This window comes from Chiloscyllium punctatum, chromosome 15, assembly GCF_047496795.1.
Source record: "Chiloscyllium punctatum isolate Juve2018m chromosome 15, sChiPun1.3, whole genome shotgun sequence".
Taxonomy (NCBI): Eukaryota; Metazoa; Chordata; class Chondrichthyes; order Orectolobiformes; family Hemiscylliidae; genus Chiloscyllium; species Chiloscyllium punctatum.
In genome coordinates, this window is record NC_092753.1 from 33350714 (window position 1) to 33367612 (window position 16899).

The following is a 16899-nucleotide window of genomic DNA, read 5'->3' on the forward strand; positions in this document are numbered from 1 at the left end:
CATGATACTAGAATAATAGGTTCTTTCTTCTGTTTGGGTTCCACCATAAGTCCAGGAAGTTCAATTAAATCTTCTAATGGTTGTTCTTTGACCCTTGATCTGATTGATACCAGACTGTATCTTGACCAGTTGTTCTCGGGAATTAATCGTACTCCTCCTGTTACCTTAAGAATGTTGAGAGCAAGGTATGCCAGCAGGCTCAGAGGTCAGAGGTGTTGATTATGAATTAAGTAAAATTTTCATCTCTTCTGTGCTTTTCTTGTTGAAATGGTACTTGCAGCATACCTATGATCTTAAGGGTTATTCCACTGGTGCATATAGTCTCATTTGTCAGCTTTAACTTCTGTTTCTTTAACAACTGTATTTGGTCTGACAGGACAGTGACACCGTATCAAACAATTTTAATCAGATGTCCACTGACCTAAGTAAATTCTGTAAAAACTCAAATCATTTGGAATACTGTTTACCATAAAATACAGTCCCTTTGTAATAGAGATGGTCCAATCGCATGGACCTTTCTGTACGAATGTGAATTTGGCTTTTTGCTGCACTGAAACTTCTGCACATTCTCTGGAAATGACTTATAATTGTAAAATATGGCATACTTGTATTGAGGCTGGGTATTGCCTGTGTCTGTAAGATTTTGTCTCACATTGCAGACTCTGACACTGGGATCCCTTGTTCAGGTTGCTCTCTGTATTGGCTTGTCATATGGCTCTTTAGTGTCCATTTCCGATAAAGTGAATCGGTTCTGTTGCTCAGCTGAAGTTGGGTTGTTCTCATACTCTCAGAATCAGCCTCTGAGACTTTCTACTTTCTACTTCCAGCATAATTTAAATATGGAATTAAGTCTTCCTTGAACTGTTAGAAATGTAATAAGCATTCATCGGTAGTTCAATGATGGCTCTTATGAATTCTGACTTCAAAACTCTAGAGTCACAGTTTACCACTGATCTGCAGAGACCATTAAAGAAATGATCCACAGATTGTCTGGATGCTGAAATTCTTGGTTAAATTTGCTTTTCAAGAATTATATTCATTCAGAGATTTAATAATTAGAAAAAGCCATTATTTGGTTGATTATATCATCTGATATTGGATCCATTGAAAACAATAGTTTAATGTTTTATTCAGCTTCAGATTTAATGTTTAATTTTGAAGTATTTCATTATTTCGTGAACTGTGTTCAATATTTCTAGTCACGTGTTCTGTTTGACCCATCTTTGACACTGAATTATTTGTGGATTATTTCTCTTTCCATTCCTTCTTAACATGTCTAATTATTCTTATTCCTTTATAGTTGTTCTCAAGATATTGCATCTCAAAGCTTAACTCAATACAGTTTAAATTTTGCTGTCTTAAAATCTGCAAATATACAAATCCTGTATTATCCTTTTGGTTTGCAAGCTTTCAGTTCTTTAATATGCCAATTGAGTATGAAATTATTCCGAAAAAATATTAAATTCAGTTAATAAGCAAAATTGAATTGTGCTACTTCTTTCAGGCTTAAAATTATATTAAACAGCAGTATTGTATCTCTACTGTTTCCTGGGATTAACATGACTTTTTTAAAAACAATTAAAATCATAGCTTCCCACATTTTGGAGGGTGATTCCACCTTCTGCTGCTGAGATAAAGGCTTCCCACTTTCTTACAGACAAAGTTGACACTTCTCAGTCCTTCAGGGTATAAAACACAACACACATTCCATTGCACAGATTTAAAAATATATATAAATCTCTGTAGATGCAGCTTTTATAATTCTTCCTGTCAAAATTGTGATTTACCTTATGTGTTCCAATCTTCTAAACACCTAAAAATTCTTCAGAATTCCCTCTTCCATTATATTCTTTCTTCAAATCTTTATAAATTTGCCTTTTTATCCCCTTAAATAAACGGCGCCCCTTTCCAATATTGCAGTCTCTGTCTACAATAGCCTTGTTTTGCGGAAACTACTCACAAAAGCAGCAATGCTCAGTTTGAAGAACAAGTATTCCCTTTCCCTTTCCTTCCCAGCCTATTTTTCAGTGGTATGATTGTAAAGATTCTTCCCCTGCCCTCAAAGATCCTGGGTCTCCCAAGTGCTTCCATAAAGACACTGTTTCTTCCCAGTATGATGATTCTGGTGTTTTTCGTTCTTGCAGTATTTTCCCAACTTCTCACCATTGCACACACCACTCCAAACACAGGAAAATCCTGCTCAACTAGTTAATGGTTAGGCATAATGACTTAGGATTATCAGGAACAAATGACAACAATTCTGGTTGCACCAGGATCTTGTGTAAAATTGCCTGATCCTGCACCGAAAGACTGGTTGACATCGTCAAACTGAGCGGTGCTTAATGCAGTTTTAACAATGGCCCTTTAAGAATCATTATCTTATGAAGCATTGGGAAATGCCATTGTGAAAGGGAGGCAGGGGCTGATAGTTGCATAAGGCAAGTGGATGTTACAGCACTCCTTGAATGTAGTAGAGCTCCCCCAGCCCTTCAAAACTGCCTTTTCCCATCCTTCTGCCAATCATGATTCCCTCCTTCTTCTTCCCTAGGACTCTTCTTCATACTTGCCCTGTCTCTGGTCACCCTTTTCCCAATTTCTGGAGACCACCCCCAAGGCTCCTCACCTTAAATGGACTTTTACATCAAGTCCTCCTTTCAGGACGATCAGCCCTTCCTTAGGCCTTGATTGCCCTTTGCCTGGAATTCTATCAGTGTCAGCCTTGCATATGCTCATCAACTCAACATTCATAAGTCTCCGTGGGTGGTGTGGGGTGGGGGGTGGGGTTGAGGGGTGGTGGGGTAGAGAATTGCAAAAATCCATGACCCCCGAGAGAGGGAGAAAACTTCTCATCTCAGTCAGATATAGTCGATCCCTTATCCTGAGAATGTCAGAGTTGTTCTAGACTCTCCACTTGGAGGAAAATACCTCTGAGCATCCACCTTGAAAGCCTTTGCAAAACCTTGTTTCAATGAGAGAGAACTTGAAAACCAGAGGAAGCAAATGATTTTCCTCAATCTTTAATCATAAAACAATTAGAGGGAGGCAACAGCTGAGTGAGATCATCACAGGACTATTGATCCAGAGACCCAGAGGTAATGTGTTGGGGACCCAGGTTCGCATCCCACCATGGTGGAATGTGAATTTAATAAAAATCTGGAATTCAGAGTCTAACAATGACTATGAATCCATTGATCCTTGGGAGAAACCTATCTGGCTCACTAATGTCCTCTTAAGGAATGATAACTGCCTTCCTTACTTGGTCTGGTCTACCTATAACTCCAGACCCACAGTAATGTGGTTGTCTCTTAACTGCCCTCTGGGATGGGCAATATGCTGGCTCAGTAGCGATACCCTCATTCTATGAATGAATAGGAGAAAAAATATTCTCTTATTCCAGGAATCAGTCCAGTGAACACTAGAAGTACCATTTCAAGTCTTATGACCTTTCATCAGAAATCTTCTCCACAGATGCAAAATGTTTCCATTTTATTTCAGATTTATAGTACAGTACTATTTTACTTTTGTATAAATCTTGTGAATTTTTCTTTCATCTCCTCTTAGGCAAGTGTACCCTTCCTTATATAAACTGTACACTGTATTCTAAGGTCTGGTCTCACCAAAGACCTATATTTTAGTTGCATCAATGCTTCCTGAAATCTCCCTGAAATAAAGGCCAACACATAAAACAGCTTCCTAATTGCTTTCTGCACTTGCACCTTAATGTTCTGTGAGTTGTGTACAAAGACACCCCAAATCCTTCAAACAGCAATATTTAATGCCATTCTCACACTTTTCGTAACAAAAAAAATCCATTCTTCCTGCCGAAATGGATACTATAAAGCAACTTTTAACATTGAGTCATATAAAACAATGTTAGTATAAATGGTCAAAAAGGTATGTTTTAAGGAATGTTTTAAGGGAGGAAAGAAAGATAGACAGTTTTACAGGCAGAATTCCAGAGCCTAGGGTCATGTTTTTCTGCAGTGGAGCAGATAATGTAATTTTACACATGTATCCAAGTGTGCATTTACAATCTATTGGAAAGCAGATTTTGATGAGACAAGACCAAATGCAATTCAACAAAATAGTTCAAATTGCTATTGTTATATGAGCAGAGAAACATTTGTAGTAAATCAGGCTATATGTGATTCTATTGCAATCCTTGTTACAAACAAAATAATAAACCCTGCCCTCTTAATATGCTGAAAATAAAGTACCATTCTTCCTACTGAAATCGATACTTTAACCATTTCCCCACATTATGTCTCATTGGTCACCTTCTTGCCCAATCACTTAGCATCCTTTGCAATCTTTCACATCCTCTTTGCAGTTTACTCTCCAATGAGCTTTTTGCAATTTCCAGGAAACTTGGATAAATTAACATGAGATCTCATGACAAGATATAAGTTATATGGTTCCAGTGAGTCCTGTCTCTGATTCTGATAGGCAGAACCCGAGGACAAAAGTCACCATTTTCTCATCTATAGCCCTCCTGAAACTGTCCCTGCTTATGTTTTGTTTTGATGTGAATGGCTGGGTTCTGCTGTACATTAGGGAAGTCCAAGCAATTTAGATGCTACTCCTCCTTAGGTGGGGTTTCGCCAGAAACAACATTCTTTTGTTGCTCTTAAGTTAGTCACAATTAGAATGAAGACTGATTGTTTCTGTCACTTGTGGCTAATGTGGAATACATATTTTACACATGGGCAGCAAGTTTAAAATCTTACATGAACAGTGAACAACAAGCAACATCCTGAGAACGGTTTGAATGAACTGTATAATGTCTGCCACCCTATTACCTCCCCATGCTGCCAATGCAGGTGGTAAGATTGAGAAAGATTCCTGGTCAGCCAAGCCATGGAAAGAAGGTTGGAAGCTTTTCAATATTCAACATTCCTTTAATATTCATATATCGAAACTACAAAATACATGAAATCTGCATACTTCCATGGCAACCTGGACTCGCTGAGTGAACTGCAGCACACCAAAACAATATATCCAGTTGTGCTTTGGAGATATCAACAGTAGATTTTTTTTTCTAAATGAAAGGTTAATTGCCCTTAGATTGTAATGGAAAGCCCAAATGGATATGTGCATATAATTTTGCTGCTAAACACTCTGCAATCTGAATCTTTAGTAGGAATAAAATAATTTATATCAGTGTCTTAACAATGCTGCTTTCACTCTTCTGAACCAAGCAAACTGTTGGTGAATTAGTATGGCTGCCTGACATGTAGTGCCACCAGCTGTGGACTAGACAATTATTTGGCTTTATTCTAATTGGCATCACAGCAATGTTGGAAAGCCCAAGGGCCAGAGTAGACTCTTTGAGTTCGATTCGGAATTTCAGGACGGGAGGTTGGTATCATGTGGACCTCTGGGTTAGCAACCACTGGCAACTTGGTGCTGGAGTGGACAGTGCTGCCACCAATCCTCTCCACTACTATTTTAAATACTAACCGGTGAACCAAATTAAACCAATAATGAAGTTAACAATCCCTCAAGGGACACTATGACCAAAGTCAAAATTTTAAAAGAGAGCCTACATGATATTTATACCAGGATATCATTTTGGGGAGGTGATGATGCAACCCAAAAGCCTTGGTGCCTATCAGTCGCACAAGGCATGAAGTGAACCAGCAGACACTGTGTGGTTCCTCTCCAAGGACACTGGGCACAGATGTAAGCCTGGAGTAGAGGCAGTCAGTCAGAAGTTATGGTCCCCATCACAGCCTGCTGTCTGGGCCTGTTGTTGGACCGTTGGCCAGAGGCTGCAGACAAGTGAAACAGTAGCTGTGCACTGATGTTACCCGAACCCTAACAGATGGCTTGGGCTGGTTCAGCTCTAAGGTATGACATAGGGGGATATCCTTATTTGGTGGAAGAGTAACAAGATAATCCTAAAGTTGTTCTTGGAGTAAGCCTACAGTGGAAGGACACCGTGCTCTGATGAGCTGAGGAACTAACAAGAACAAGACACCACAATTCAGGAAGGCAAGGGAAAAAAGATAAAAATGAAGGATTTCAGTGTGCCATCAGCAAAAACTCCGGATTGCAACCTTCATGAATTTCAACCCCACGCTTGGGTGTGGAGAAGGCCCCTGAAGACCTGGAAGAGACATCAAGCTAGTGTGAGCTTCTGTTCTTCAGTATTAGCTTTTATTTTGCTGATTGTTCTGGGAACGACAAATTTAGTGGGTAGTGATGAACCGCATGCTTGCCGTTAACCTTTCTCTAACCAAATGGTGTGAACTGTATGTCTGCTTTAACTAAACGAATAAAGGTAGTGGTTAGCTGACATAGACTAATTCTTGTGTTTTCTGTGCTGAGCCAATAACTGTTGTCAAGGGAGGCAACTGGACAATGGCACGCACTGGTCAAAGCCCAAGGGCAGACCCATGAGGAGGTCCTACAATGTACCTGCCTCCCCCTGTGCACCAGGGATCCAAAGATCAGGAGCATGCAAGCAAAAGTGTAGTAGAAGGCCCTTTAAAAAACAAAGCAAGGGGTCAGAATCCTGTAACAGTCCACACAATCATGGCTGTCAAACCCTCAAGGCCGCAAACATTACAGGCAGCCTGGAAGTCCCTGAACCTACTTGACCTGTGATTTCATGAGACTGCTGCATGAAACACCATCCATCCCTGTTACCTGACAGAAAGTGGAAGGAGTTCTTAGCTCCAGATCCCTCCATTGTTTCTGCCAGCCAGTAAGATGGAAAACCAGGGTATGACTGGATGGTAGATGAAGATAAAGGGTACGCAGGAGCAGGTCCAACAGGAAACCCTTCTGTACTTGACTGGAAAGAAATGGAGGGAATTTCCTCAAGAAGACTCAACTTGTGGGCCCCTGGGTCCTTGAAGGAGAACAAAGAACAAAGAACAAAGAAAATTTACAGCTCAGGAACAGGTCCTTTGGCTCTCCAAGCTTGAGTCGATCCAAATCCACTGTCTAAACCTGTCACCCAATCCCTAAGCATCTGTATCCCTCTGCTCCCCACCTTCTCATGCATCTGTCCAGACGCAAGTTAAATGATAAATCTACCATGCCTGACTCTACTACCTCTGCTGGCAATGCGTTCCAGGCACCTACCACCCTTTCGGGAGGTTTCAGGGCTTGGGCCAATGTGATATCACAGTAGGGTGTGGAGATGGAAAGTGGCTGCTTCAGTGCAAAGGCACATCAGTGCCTGGGCCCACTCTGTAAGGGTGAGAGTCATTACCTCGGCAATGACCCAGTGCTGCATTTTGTCATGGGGCATCCTTGACCCTCTCCAATCCTGAAGCAACAGGCCACCATCAGGAACCTGTTAACCTCAGTCACACCCTTTGATATCGCCATATAAAAGTCAGGCCCAGGCCTAAACTGTCACACAATCTCAAATGAATATCCATAATCTAGTCTGCAGAGTGCTTTCTCCTGATCAAGGGACAGGAAGGAAGCTCAGAGCCCAGTCCTCTGAGAAAGGTTGATCAGGTCCTGCACCAGATGAAGGTCGTCATGAATGCTGCAACCCCAAACAATACAGGACTGGCCAAGCCATACACACTGAGGAAGGAGACAAGACACAGGTTTTTAAGAAGGCAGTGATGACTTCTCTTTAGCTGCAATGGCTTTTCACATAAAGAAGGACATCCCATCAGTCACTGAACATTGTTCTAAGATTCACACGATCCGCAAGATATCCCAAAAGGTCCTGCAGAATTCCATAATCAGCCCTTCCAGCCAGCCCCAGGAATTTGATTCTGCTTATTGCCTCACTGCTGGTTGTGGGTGTTTGCTGTGTGCAGAATCAGCTGTCTATATCACAACAGTTACTTCATTTCAAAAGTAACAGGTATATTAACCAAAATCTGTCTCTCCAAAGACATGGATTGTCAAAAAAGAGGACGTATTTCTCTCAGGAGACCTAGGCACCACTCCTGGAGCAAACTAAGGTTTAGAAAGAAGTCTCCATTTGTGGCCTCAGCCCAGAGGATAGAATCAGTGAGAGTTGTGCGCACACACACAGGGCCTGAGTCCAGTGCAGAGTCTTATGATTTGCTGCCAGTGCTATGTAAAAGCAAGAGTCCCTTTTCAAAATTAAAATCCCACTGAGTTCTCCAAAATTCTGTTGAAACTTGAAGGTTGCTCCATCTTGAGTATTGAACTGTGCTCTGTGCATGTAACTATTATTCTATGAGGAGTGTAGATTCATAGGAAAGTACAGAGGCTGGCCTCCTGTTCACAAATAGCTTGGCTGCAAGTACACATTCTATGTCAATGTCACATGATAGGTTTTCTGCCGCACTCCTCATTTTAATGCTGGCATCGTAAAATCGTTTGTTCCATTATAATGTTAATTACTGATTATATGCATCACCATCACTCTTCTTTGTAGCATCAACTCGAGACAGTTAGCTACTGCGTCAATAGATTTAGTTCCACTTTCCCTTATGTTATTCCTCTGTCAAGTGCCTCCAATACATTGGTTGTATTTTAATCATCAACTAGTTGAGCAGCATAGACCAGTTTGTAACTGTTAGCTTTCACTTTTTTATCTAAGCTCCATTGTGGTCTCGACTTGGTCATTTTTGCTTTCCATAAAATGGAGTTTAATACTGTTGTTTCATCTAGTTTAATAGGTTAACCACATCCCATTTTCTTATTTGTAAGAATGCTTTCCCAATTTATTTTTTCTAACTCCATTCCAAAATCGGTTATTCCAATGTCCACACCAAGTTAAAGTTTTGGTATTAACTTTGAGAACAATATCAGATTTAACAGTGCAATAATTATTGAACTGTAAGTGTTTACTGGTCTCCAGCCTACTAACCAGCTTTGGTGAATTACTAAAGAAAAGATTCAACAATTACTTTGCTTCAGTAGACTGGTTCACCTTGTGTGTGGGGGAAACCAGTTCCTCAATGAATATGTTTGTAGTCTCAACCTTCTCTTCTAATTGTCCCAGACCTGCACATTCAACTGACAGGATGTTGAAATTCACCCACAAAACAATCCTTCACAAACCTCCTTATCTGTCAACTGTCTCGCTGTCCAATTGCTGACTGTGTACTGGTGTTCTGTTACAGGGAAACTGGATAGTCACATTAAGGGAGACAGGAATAGAATGCTAATAGAGTGAAAAGAGGTGAATAAGATAATGACTCTATAAAGCATAAACACTGGGATTGAGCAGACAGGCTGAATGGCCTGTTGCTGTGTTATACCTGTTTGTATAATGACCAGGCACTAAGTTGCAACTTGACATTCAGTTCCACCCATGTTTCTATAAATTTAATCTCTATCTGCTCCTTTGGCATGTGTTATATACTTGCATCATCACTCCTTATTGAAACAGTTTCTCACTATAGTTTGTCCACTCATTGTCATTAAATAATTTCTATCATTTTAGCTCTGGCTATTGGTTATCCCCTGTTGTCAGTCGTGCTCTGAAATGCCAACAATTTATTAATATTCCCATGTACATTGTAGAGTCATAGAGATGTAGAGATGCATAGCACAGAAACAGACCCTTCGTTCCAACTCATCTATGCTGATTAGATATCCTAATCTAATTTAGTCCCATTTGCCAGCACTTGGTCCATATCCCTCCAAACCCTTCTTATTCATATACCCATCCAAATGCCTTTTAAATGTTGTGATTGTATCAGCCTCCACCACTTCCTCTGACAGCTCATTCCATGCACGCACCATCCTCTGTGTGAAAAAATTGCCCCTTTTTATAACGTTTCTCTCTCACCCTAAATCTATGGCCTCTAGTTCTGGACTCACACACCCCAGGGAAAGACCTTATCTATTTATCCTATCCATGTCCCTCATGATTTTATAAATGTCTATGAAGTCACCCCTTAGCCTCCGACGCTCCAGGGAAAACAGCCCCAGCCTATTCAACCTCCCCCTACAGCTCAAATCCTCCAACTCTGACAATATCCTTGTAAATCTTTTCTGAACCTTTTCAAGTTTCACAACATCCTTTTGATAGGGAGGAGAACAGAATTGCACGCAATATTCCAACAGAGGCCTAACCAATGTCCTGTACAACTGTAACATGACCTCCCAACTCCTATACTCAATGCTCTGACCTATAAAGGAAAGCATACCAAATGCCTCCTTCACTATCCTATCTACCTGTAACTCCACTTTCAAGGAACTATGAACTGTACTCCAAGGTCTCTTTGTTCAGCAACACTCCCCAGGACCTTACCATTAAGTGTATGAGCCCTGCTCTGATTTGCTTTCCCAAAATGCAGCACCTCTCATTTATCTAAATTAAATTCCACCTGCCAATCCTCTGCCTGTTGGCCCATCTGATCAAGATCCCATTGCAATCCAAGGTAACCTTCTTCGCTGTCCACTATACTTCCAATTTTGGTGTCATCTGCAAATTTACTAACTATGCCTCCTATGTTGACATCCAAATCATTTATATAAATGATGAAAAGTAGTGGGCCCAGCACTGTTCCTTGTGGCACACCGCTGGTCACAGGCCTCCAAACTGAAAAGCAACTCTCCACCACCACCCTCTGTCTTCTACCTTCGAGCTGGTTCTGTATCCAAATGGCTAGTTTCCCTGTATTCCATGAGATCTAACCTTGCTTACCAGTCTCCCATGGGAACCTTGTCAAACGCTTTACTGAAGTCCATATAGATCACATCTACTGCTCTGCCCTCACCAATCCTCTTTGTTACTTCTTCAAAAATCTCCATCAAGTTTGTTGAGACATACCTTTTAACTGATGGAGATGTCCATGGCCCAAAACATCTACTGCAGCTCCCAGCTGAAGAAGGATGCTGTGAAAGTAGCAAAGTAGAAAGGAAAAGAAGTGGAAGAGGAAAATTCAGCCAAAGAAAGGAATGGAAATCATAGCAGCACTCACAAACATTTCAGCCACTCAAGTGGTTCATCATAAGATTGAAAGTCAATGCTACAGATCTGGTTACAAGCAAGGTCTGCACTATCAGTGACCTGAGGCTATGATTTCTTTCAGGCAAACATAATTCATTGTGATCAATTTGGAAATAATTTGGTTCTATTTCTACGTTTTGCAGTCAATGCATTCTCTGAAAGACATTTCAGATTGAAAATGACTGTAAGAAGTGCAAGTTTTAGATGGTAAAACGTTACCTTATTTCTTGCCAATGACAAATTCCCAGCAAAAAGGATTTATTGTAATATGAAGCCAGCTGATCTTTTTCAGGGTTCTAATGTCTCCCTGAGGTACCACGTTCTTTAAGAAGAACTTGATTTAGATTCTGGCTTGCTACATTTCAGTTGATTCTTAGGACTCCAGGAACAGTTGCACATCTACCAGCTGAAACATTTGATATTCTCCCGGATATCAGTGAAGCATACACACTTCAAACTTTAAAGTAGCAGCATCCTTCTGCAACGAATGATGGTGATAACACACCTAAGATAGGTAACTGAGGAAAGGCATATTTCTGCAAATTGTGTGCACAGTTTTGATTTCTGTCAATTTCAGTCCCTGGAAGGAAAATTATCAAAACTAAGATCATTTTAATATTTACTTCCAGTATTGCTGATTGTTGTGTGTCGGTGGTAATTTTCCCAGCCTGAAATGCTCATCCCATTGATATTTAATTCAAACAATACTTGAAAGATTATTGGCATCATTTGAGTCATAAGTTTCATGTTTTGGCATTGATATCATCTCAGTATCAGACTGAAAGGTAATAAGATGAGTCTGAGATAGGACTTCCTAATTTGTCAATATACCAGCATGACTGATTTGGCTATTTCTCAAAGCTAGTTCTTTCCGAAAAGGAAGCTTAAGAAATGCTTTGTAGGGTGTCTTTGCCATCTCATTTAACACTCAATTAACTGCCCAGACTGACAGAGCCCAGTAATAATAATTTAGTTCAAAGGACTGATGTATGTTCAATAGGACTTGTGCAACTTTCTCACTTATAGCAACTGCCACTTCAAAAGGCCAATAACAATGTTGAATGCTTCACTTGACCTTCTTTCATTCAGACTGGAGCTGGTATTGTCTGAGACACGGAAGGGAGAAAAGTTCTTCAAAGGTTTTGGCAACGTGCTTTGTTGAAATTTGTAGGCTTATAGGTTTTAACATTGCTTGTTTTAATCTGGACTCTGATATTATTTGAGTGTGGGGTTGGTCATAGAGCTATTTTCAGGCAGAGCAGCCCTCTATCAGAGACTTGTTCTTCTCTGCTAGCCATCTGTTCTGGAAATATCCTCACTGTCAATGCTCTGGTAATGCCCGCCATGCTCAGGGGGACTCCAGAGGAACCATTGTGTTGCTGGGACCTTCCCCATGAAGTGCATAGACTGCTGTCAATAAGAACTCCATGAAAATCACGACAATATGTAAACTGAAAATTCTATGTTCTCTTATTTTATTGTGATAAACAATTGTACCTTTATATTCTCTTCTCTTGATATCCCACACAGAATTATCATGCGTGATATTGTAAACTTATTTTAGGGTTTATTTGGCAGTTCCAGGCAAGGGAATTTAAAAGGATATGTTTCTCATGCTGCATGCTCTTCAGTCTGTGCATGTAATGTCTGAGATTATGTGTGATGCTAAATACAAATTAAAATAGCAAACGTGGATTAAACTTCCAAAATATACCAGACATTACTGCAAATCACAACCATCTTGCCTATTGGTAAAGACTGAAGTTCAAACACTTCCTGCAAACTGGCTCTTGCCTTTTTAAAATGGTGCGAAAAATTTCAGAAAAAGCTAGAGATACAATCATCAAAATGCCCCCACACTCAGTTTCAGATTCTTACTGATTAAAAACTAATCAGGTAGATACAGTTGTACCATTAGACATGTTCATTTGATCAATTGAAATTCAAATGATACTTAGTCATACAGCTAATGCTACAATTGCCTAGTGAAGAAATAGGAATAGCAAAGTAAAATGAATTATTACTTACCGGTGTGACTGCTGCACTTTTCTGTCATCAAATCAGCTCTCCCTCTTTTTATCAGGAGAATAAAGCCAGGCAAGCAACTCACAATATATGAGTTTCAATTATTATTCAGTAAGGACACAACCGACAGGAAGAAAAAAGCAAATTGAAAGAAGTTTCTTCAGGTTGTGTTCAGTTGCAAGATGTGCAATGTGTGTCCTGCCTCCTTATGAATGAAATACTGAGCAAGCATAATCTTGCAGGCTGCTGAAGCCAGCTCTGCAAATGCCTGTTACGCCTGTGCAGACTCTCCTTAAAGCTGCACTGCCAAAGGAACACCTACAGCCCAGAAGCAATAGGCAAACCTTTTCATTTGGGTGTCCTATAATGTAATTGAATTATTGAGTGGGATGTTATGTAGTGACAGAGACAGCTTTGGGTTTGACACAAAATACTAAGTTAATAAAATATATAGTCTGAAGACAAAAATTGGGCAAATTGTTACTCGTTCAATTATTTTAACCAGACTAAAATAAAAAGTTTAGCACAAATGCATTGTTCATTTACAAAAGGCTAAGTCCCTCATAACAGAAACAGCATAAGTGTAATCTTCCCAGCTTTTGAATGACCTGGGCAATGGCAAACAGTTGGGAAAACAAGGCAACAATGGCAGAAATGAGATTCTTGACATCAAGGCAACAAAGTCTGATTCTGTGACTGAGTTTGAACAGTGAAATGAGAATCTAGTCAGCGAGAGGCCCTTTTGCATGTATTAGCTATTGGCAACTAATCTCATCTCATTTGTACGCATTCTTCTATCCTCCCATGTGCCAGAGAAAAACTAGGTGATGACCATTCCCAGGCTGAAAGTCACAGCCAGTACCTGGTGGATCCAGCTCGTTACCTTCTCCTCTGGGCATCCAGCTTGGGCAGCAGTCACCAATGTTACAGAGTGTGCTGTATGATCACCCACAGTCCATATCTACTGAGGTTGACATTGGACATGTACCAGTCTCATTGCATCTTCCTGGCCCATGTCCAACTCGCAATATGGTTCTCCACTTCAATACTGCACTTTGGAGCCCACTGGCACCTTTCATTGGAATGATACTTTGCACACAGGGACACACACCCAACTTATGGATTAGACCATGAGGGTCCCTCACCTGCTTTCTTAGTGTTCATGCAATTTGCACCTACTTGGGATCCTCACTGTCCTCCCTGGCCTTGCCTTTTTATGTGATGCTCCCTCAGCCAGAGCTTGAGGCTTCACACTACTTTTGTCTTGACTTTTAGTGCAGTCACAAAGCCATGCAGCTTGCTATTGTTGTCAGCAGCGATCAGTCAATGGGTTGGATTTGTTGTTGTACAGCACCATGTTATGTCAATGTTGATGATACCATGTGCCAGCAGCTTACATAGTAAACACACTGAATGTGCTTCAATCAAGTCACTATGTCTGAAAGACCAAGGGGAGTAGCCTTTACTCCTGTGAAGGGGAACAGACATCAGTCAGGGGAATGGCATGATAAGTCAAGGGCAGCATCTGATGTCAGTCTAAGTTTGGACATGGTCGATTAGCTGCTTGCAGTGTCCAGCGTGAGGGGGTCTGTACCTTTTCAGTCCAGGCAATGATCCATGGTCAATCCTGCAGGCCCAGTTCAATCAGCCTGAAGACCATGGTAAGTCATTGGAGAGCTGCACACAGATCAGACAATGATTTGTTCATTCATCATTCAAGGCTGTTTCCCAAAGTCAATCATGGATCTGGGGCCCACGGTTAGTCCTGGAGGGGGGTTATCATGGCAAGATTCTCTCCAGCAAGCGATGAAGATTGCAGAATTGACTATGTTCTAAATGTCAACCGTGGATCTGGGGCCCACGGTTAGTCCTGGAGGCAAAGTCAAGAGGGGGGTTATCATGGCAAGATTCTCTCCAGCACGCGATGAAGATTGCAGAATTGACTATGTTCTAAATGTCACTGCTGCATAAGGACCTTGGAGCTAGTGGGAAAAAATCAAAATAAGAGGAAATGATGATAGGGGCTATTGATTTGGTGGGGAGGCCGAGGATATAGTTGTGGGAATTGGGATACAGGGGGGGTTAATGAATGTGAAATGGAGACAAACCAATACAAGGAGGGAAAATGACAGAGAATGGGAGAGCAAGGAGTACTGCAGGATGGGAGTCATCAATGGTCACCATCAACCTGGCTTAGATTGGGGGTGGGGGGAGGGGAACAGCACACTACTATGTTTGACAAACTATGCCATGTGCTGGTGACTCAAAGAGTAATGTCGGGACATGAGCAATTAATTAAATGGATTGGGACAGGGACAGCATTGGGGGAATCACCTCAACAGAAATGCTGACCCTGTCCATGAAGTGTGACTTCTGTGGCCTTCTGTCTTCTCCCAAACTGCTTGTACAAAATGGAAAATGAAATGCCTGCCACCACAACTGGAGTAGGTGGAGTAAGTGTTTCATTCTCTGAGGTAGGGGGTCCAATTGTGATGCAAGCCAGAACCAGCATCAACCTCCAGAGGATATGGAGTTTAGAACTACTGAGGATCCTCCAGCAATAGGTGCCCTTATGACCCACAGCTGTTTGTCTTCCATGGAATGCCGTGCAGGTGAGAGAGGGATAGTGGCGCTACACTCTGTCAAGAGACAAAGGTTAGAACACTATGTCATGCTTTCCAGGTTGTTTTACTGGGATTATTGAAAGCAACGAGATGACTTGTCATCAACTCTCCGCACAGGTCATGTCCAGGGCTTCATATTGGTACCGTCCAGAGAATCTCTGCCACAAACAACTGGAGGATGGACCGAAGCTCTGGGATGGATGTGGGAATCTGAGAATCCTGACCTCAGGATTGTACTGAGTGAAAAAGGTGACGATGTTCTTCCTACATGCAACAGCATCAGCCAAAGCAACATAGAAAGGACGCCTTTATCACTGTCATTCAATTAAACTGAGTTACATGATGTCATAGAAGTCTGAGTTTAACAGTATGGAAAGAAGCCCTTTGGCCCATCATGTCCATGATAGTCATCAAGCACGACCTATTCTCATCCTATTCCCCAGCACTTGTTCTGTAACCTTGTATGACCTTCTTCTTCAACTGATCATCTAAAGGCTTCTTAAATATTTTGATGGCTCTTGCTTCTGCCACCCTTTCAGATGGGAAGTTTCAGATACCCACTACTCCCTCAATGAGAAAAATCTTCCACAAATCCCATCTAAATCTCATTCCCTTTACCTTCAACCTATCCTTCTTAATTATTGATTTGTCTACTAAGGGGGGGGAGTTTCTTTCTATCTACCTAACCGATGCCCCTCAGGACTTTATATACTTCAATCAGGTCCCTGCTCGGCCTTCTCTGCTGTAAGACAAACAATCCCAGCCTATCTAGTCTCTCTTCACAGTGGAATCATTCCAGTCTAGGCAACATCCTTGTTAATCTCCTCTGCACACTCTCTATTGCAACCACATCCTACCTATAGTTTGGTGTCAGAATTGCACACAGTATTTCCACTGTGTCCTAACTAACATTATATGTAGCTCCATCATAATCTCCTTGCTCTTGCATTCAATGCTTTAATAAAAGCATTTATACCATTTGCCTTTTTTCACTACCTTATCTACCCATCCTGTAATCTTCAAGGATCTATGGACATCCACACCAAGGTCCCTCTGATCCTCTGTATTACCCAGTACTCTGTATTCACTGTGTACTTTCTTACTTAGTTAGTCCTCCCAAAATGTATTGCCTAATAATTTTCAGGATTAAGTTCCATTTTCCATTGTTCTTCCCATCTGACCAGTCTATTTATATCATCCTGTGGTCTAAGGCTTTCCTCCTTTCTATTGACTACACCACCTATTTTTATGTCATCTGCAAACTTACTGAAAGAACCTGCTACATTAATGTTTAAGATCATTAATGTACATAACAACAACAAGTGACTCGGTACTAAATCC

At 41.1% G+C, this 16899-nt stretch overlaps 1 protein-coding gene across 2 annotated transcripts in view; it reads right to left on the bottom strand.

Moving 5' to 3' along the window:
• The window catches only part of LOC140486177 (galactosylgalactosylxylosylprotein 3-beta-glucuronosyltransferase 1-like), an 86344-nt gene extending 73178 nt beyond the window's left edge, over positions 1 to 13166 (bottom strand). Inside the window, exons 1-2 of one of the 2 annotated variants that reach the window (XM_072584920.1) lie at positions 12938 to 13166; positions 10730 to 10794 (exon numbers count right to left, since the gene is read on the bottom strand). The gene's annotated coding sequence lies outside the window, so the exon portion shown is untranslated. The remainder of the gene's footprint in view (positions 1 to 10729; positions 10795 to 12937) is intronic. The other variant, XM_072584921.1, reaches the window with a different exon arrangement.
• Positions 13167 to 16899: the final 3733 nt, after the last annotated feature.